Source organism: Apium graveolens, chromosome 1 (assembly GCF_009905375.1).
Source record: "Apium graveolens cultivar Ventura chromosome 1, ASM990537v1, whole genome shotgun sequence".
NCBI classification, from domain to species: domain Eukaryota; kingdom Viridiplantae; phylum Streptophyta; class Magnoliopsida; order Apiales; family Apiaceae; genus Apium; species Apium graveolens.
Window position 1 is genome coordinate 44,961,120 of NC_133647.1, and position 6,074 is coordinate 44,967,193.

At 39.9% G+C, this 6,074-nt stretch overlaps 1 non-coding gene across 1 annotated transcript; it reads right to left on the bottom strand.

Moving 5' to 3' along the window:
• Positions 1–2,220: 2,220 nt before the first annotated feature.
• Positions 2,221–2,327, bottom strand: LOC141680313 (small nucleolar RNA R71). The gene has a single exon (XR_012558307.1). It is a non-coding gene; the product is annotated as a small nucleolar RNA R71 (small nucleolar RNA).
• Between the last annotated feature and the right edge of the window lie 3,747 nt (positions 2,328–6,074).

Here is a 6,074-nt window from a genome sequence, read left to right on the forward strand (position 1 = left end):
GTTCATTAGATCTTTGTTCAAACATCTCAATCTCCTTGGCATATTTACTTTCTCTTTCTTCCCTCTCAGCCTTTTGCTTAGCATGCCCTATGTTCCTTTCTCTCAACCTTTCAGGTAATACTGCTGAATGGCATTTATGACACTTTATAACGCTCCATTAAGCTTTGGATTGGTGTATTTGTACTCAAATTATTGGTATTTTAATGTGTTTTCTAGTATTTTTGCATTTCAGGCATTAATCCGGGATTCAGGTGAATTAGCATTGATTTGATGCTAATATGGTGTTAGGATAGTGTCCAAGGAATAAAGGCTCATGAAGACCAACTTGTTGCATCAGGAAAGAAGGCATTTCCAGTTTTTCCAGAAGACCGGCGCGCCCGAGCTGTGCTAGCGCGCCCAGGCTGGTGAAGTGCGCGGCCGTGCCAGGTCGGGAATCAAGTTTCCTATTTCAATTAAAATACTATTTTTCTGGGCTTTTGGATTAATTGGGGTGCTATTTAAAGACAATAAAAAGATATTTTTATATAACGGAGCTGAAGGAGAAGACGACAAGAAGACTTATAGCACAATTCAACGAAGGCGAAGAAGATCTAGTTTATTCTTGTGAATCTTTGTTCTAAGTTGTAATCTTGGATGCTCGTTTCTTGTTTTGTTGAACCTAATACTCTGGATTACGTACTTTTTTTTATTATTTGTTTATAAAGACTACGTTTATTATACTATGTTTTCATCGGAACCCACGTTGATGATGAGTCCAATTATAGGCTAATCGTTATCGTGGGGTTCTAGCAGATTTATTTATGGATTTCTTTAGTTGATTTGTTTCGATGCCTTAGTGTGTGGTGATTATATGATAACCTAGTATTGGTTGTGATTATTCGTCTTATGAGCATCACGAACTTATAAGATAGCGTGTTAATTCTTAGTGAAGCGATCATGAATTTAAGGATTTAGAACTTGCCATTCTAGCATAGGTTCATGTGTTATTGTTATGCATGATTCGTAGGTAATTTTAACCATCTTACTTGCCCTATTTAATCACGATAGATAACTTTTTCATTAAACCGTTAAGTTGTCAAATTCTATAGACATATAGGGTCTCAATATAATTGGTATCTATTCAACTTCTATCTCTTTTGTGGATGTCTGGTAGTATGGTATGTGTACAACAAAAGTTGACATTTATCATTTTCGTGTTATCTAATTAGTGTCATCACCATTACATGCTAAGGTTAAGAACAAAAAGGCTATTGAATGAAGTACATAATGAAGTTAGAATCCCATGTTTGTGTCATATATTATTCAACTCTCTTTAATCTCTTTAGTTAATGTTCTCTAGTATAATTCTTAATAGTTAATCGTAGTATAATCAAAACCCAATTTGTTATTCGTCTTAACATTGAATAATAGCCATATCATTGTTGCATAAGTGCATAAATCATAAGTAACCTAAACCAGTCTCTGTGGGAATGAACTAGAAATAATTCTATATTACTTACGATCGCGTATACTTACATGAACTATTAGCGCGTGTTTAGCGACTAACAAGTTTTTGGCGCCGCTGCTGGGGACTCGGTGTTAACTTTTAGTTTATGTGTTTGTCATCATTGATCGTTAAATTTCATTGACTCGGACATTGTTACTTACCTACCCTTTTTCTTTATCGTGTTTCAGGTACTCTAGCGAGCGTGTATGCATACACATTCACGGGCTCATCAGAGAACTCTGGATCAAGCCGAGGAAGAAGCTGTAATGATTCAAAGGGAACTTTTTGAGGACGAAGAGAAAGTAGAAGAAGAAGAAAAAGTCGAGGAACCAGTTTTAGTAGTGATGGGAGATCAAGCAGAAATTCTGAAGGCTTTGATGGACTATTCTCAACCTAAGATCAATGATATTCAGTCGAGCATCATCAGACCAGCCATCTCGGCTAACACCTTTGAGATCAAGTCGATCACGATTCAGATGATACATAACTCAGTTCAGTTTGGGGGTTTTCCTACAGAAGACCCTGACATGCACATCAGGGATTTCATCGAGTTCTGCGACACTTTTAAGTTCAATGGGGTGACTGGAGATGCTATCAAGCTGCGACTCTTCCCATTCTCTTTGAGGGATAAAGCAAAGGGTTTGTTACATTCTCTACCACCAGGGTCTATCACCACATTGGAGGATCTTGCTCAAAAATTTCTCACTAAATTCTTTCCTATGGCGAAGACTGCTGCAATCAGGAATGCTCTTACTCAGTTTGCGCAGCAAACTGGAGAATCTCTGTGTGAGGCTTGGGATCGATACAAGGAGATGCTAAGGAAGTGCCCACACCATGGTATGCCTGATTGGATGATCATAAACTATTTCTACAATGGATTAGGTGCTACTTCTAGACCCATGCTTGATGCAGCATCAGGAGGAACCTTGTGGGATAAGAGCTACAATGAAGCTTAAGAATTGATCGAACTGATGGCTGTTAATAAATACCAGAATCCTTCTCAGAGACTACCTCAGGGTAAAGTAGCAGGAATTATGGAGTTGGATACAGCAACTGCTATAGCTGCCCAACTTAAGGCGTTGACGATGAAGGTGGACATTTGGCTTATTATGGAGTTAATCAAATCACTAGTATCCGTGAGCTTTGTGTCGGTGCTCATGAGACTGATCAGTGTGCTATTTCTAGTAAATCAGCTCAGTTCGTGAGCAACTTTCAGAGGTCGCGACAACCTGTGCCAGCCACCTATCATCGAAACAACCACAATCATCCTAATTTCAGCTGGAGCAACACGCAGAATGCGCTTCAACAGCCTTATCAGCAGTACACAACAAAGCAGTATAACCCTCCTGGTTTTTAGCAACCAGAATATACCCCTAGGCAACAACTTCAACTTCAGCAGTTACCGCAAGCTAATGAAAAATCTGAATTGGAGGAGTTGAGGCTCATGTGCAAGAGCCAAGCTATCTCTATCAAGACTTTGGAGAATCAAATTGGGCAAATTTCTAATGTATTATTGAATCGTCAACCTGGCACACTTCCGAGCGATACTGAAGCACCAGGCAAGAAGGAAGCTAAGGAGCATGTTAAAGCAATTACATTGAGGTCTGGTAAGGTTGCAAATCCTGAAAAAGCTAAGACTCCAGAATCTGAAGTTGAGGCAGAAGAAGAAGAAGTGCAAAAGGAAGCAGAAGTGGAACCAAGGAAGACTACTATTGAGCACACTCCTCCTGAGGGTAATACAGGGGAGAAACAGATCTATCCTCCACCTCTTTTTCCTAAGAGGCTGCAGAAGAAAAATCTGGATAAGCAGTTTGAGAAGTTTCTGGAGGTGTTCAAGAAACTTCACATCAACATGCCTTTCGCTGAAGCTCTTGAATAGATGCCTAGTTATGCAAAGTTTATGAAAGTTATTCTCTCTCGGAAGGTGAGTCTTGATGACTTAGAGACCGTTGCTCTCACGGAGGAATGCAGTGCTGTGTTGCAACATAAATTTCCTTCAAAGCTTAAAGATCCTGGAAGCTTCACTATTCCTTGCACAATTGGAAAGGTGTCATTTGACAAATGCTTATGTGACTTGGGAGCTAGCATCAATCTGATGCCTTTATGAATCTTCAAGAAGTTGGATTTACCTAATCCAAAGCCTACTTATATGACTTTGCAATTGGACGATCGTTATATCACTTATCCACGAGATATTGTTGAGGATATTTTGGTCAAGGTGGATAAACTCATCTTTCCTGGTGATTTTGTCATTCTTGATTTCGAGATGAGAAGATTTCCGTAATCTTGGGAAGACCTTTCTTGGCAACTAGTCGAACCTTGATTGATGTGCAGAAAGGTGAGCTCACCATGCGAGCATTGGATCATGATGTAACTTTTAATGTGTTCAATATGATGAAGTTCCCTACGGAAAATGAGTAGTGCTTAAAAGTGGAGTTGGTTGATTCTGTGGTAACTTCAGAACTTGAGCAATTGCTAAGGTCTGATGCCTTAGAAAAAGCCTTATTGGGGAACTCCAATAGTAAAGGTGATGAAGGGGATGAGCAGTTGCAATTTCTGAATGCTTCTCCCTGGAAGAGGAAGATTGATATGCCTTTTGAATCTCTGGAAATGGAGGATTTGAACAAAGCTCCTAAACGCCTTAAAGCCATCTATTGAGGAAGCTCCTACTCTTGAGTTTAAACATTTACCTGAACATTTGAGGTATGCTTTTTTAGGTGATGCATCTACTTTGCCTGTTATTATTGTATCTGACCTTTCAGGTAGCGACGAGGAGAAGCTCTTGAGGATTCTAAGAGAGTTCAAATCGGCAATTGGATGGACCATAGCAGATATTAAGGGGATCAACCCTTCTTATTGCATGCATAAAATTCTGCTAGAGGAAGGTAGCAAGCCTACTATCGAGGAACAAAGAAGGCTAAATCCTTTCATGAAGGAAGTCGTAAAGAAGGAAATTCTTAAGTGGCCGGATGCAGGGATTATCTATCACATTTCTGACAGTTCTTGGGTGAGTCCAGTTTAGTGTGTGCCAAAGAAAAGAGGTATTAATGTGGTTGTTAATGACAAGAATGAGCTCATTTCTACTCGAATAGTCATGGAGTGGAGAGTTTGCATGGATTACAGGAAGCTGAACAAGGCCACGTGAAAAGATCACTTCTCTCTGCCGTTTATTGATCAGATACTTGACAGATTGGCTGGGCATGAGTACTACTGTCTTCTGGATGGTTATTTGGGCTATAATCAAATTTGCATTGCTCCAGAAGATCAGGAGAAGACTACTTTCACTTGTCCATTTGGTACTTTCGCCTTTATAAGGGTTTCTTTTAGATTATGTGGAGCACCGGCCACATTTCAGAGATGCATGATGGCTATCTTCTCTGATATGATTGGTCAGAATGTGGAGGTGTTCATGGACGATTTCTATGTGTTTGGTGATTCATTTGATGAGTGCTTGTAGAATCTAGGCGACGTTCTCAAGAGGTGTGTTGAGACCAATTTGGTTCTCAATTGGGAGAAATGTCACTTTCTGGTGCAACAGGGCATTATTCTTGGGCACAAGGTCTCTAGTAAGGGTGTTGAGGTGGACAAAGCCAAGGTGGGGGTTATTGAAAATCTTTCTCCACCAATTTTTGTTAAGGGAATTCATAGTTTTCTTGGTCATGCGGGTTTCTATAGGCGTTTCATCAAGGAGTTCTCAAAAATTTCTAAACCATTGTGCAATTTTCTAGAGAAAGATGTTCCTTTCAAGTTTGATGACGAGTGCCTCGTTATTTTTGAGACACTAAAGAAGAGTTTAATCACAGCACCTGTCATAACTGCACCTGATTGGAGTGAACCGTTTTAGATGATGTGCGATGCAAGTGACTATGCAGTTGGAGCAGTTCTTGGGCAGAGAAAGAACAACATATTTCATGTGGTCTACTATTCCGGTAAGACCCTAAATGGTGCTCAACTGAATTATACTACTACGGAGAAAGAACTTTTGGCTATTTTGTATGGTTTTGAGAAATTTTGGTCCTATTTACTTGGGACAAAGGTGACAGTTTTCACTGATCACGCTGCAATTCGATATCTTGTCTCAAAGAAGGACTCGAAGCCTAGATTGATCAAGTGGGTTCTTTTACTCCAGGAGTTTGAATTAGAGATCAAGGACAGAAAAGGGACTGAAAATCAAGTCGCTGATCATCTCTCGCGTTTAGAGGATCCAATTGCAACTTTACTGGATAAGATATTAATAAATGAGTCTTTTCCCGATGAGCAGTTATTTGGAGTACAAGAGAAAGAACCGTGGTTTGCAGATATTGTGAACTACCTTGTGAGTACTATCATGCCTCCCGACTTGTCATACGCTCAAAGGAAGAAGTTTCTGAATGAAGTGAAGTGGTATATGTTGTATGAGCCGTTTCTTTTTCGACAAGGGGCTGACCAAATCATCAGGAGATATATTCCTTATAGCGAAACGGGGGGGGGGGATCTTGTGAGATTGCCACTCAACGGCTTATGGAGGACATTATGGTGGAGAAAAGACAGCATCTCGTATTCTTCAAGCAGGTTTCTTTTGGCCGACCTTGTTTAAAGATGCTCATCA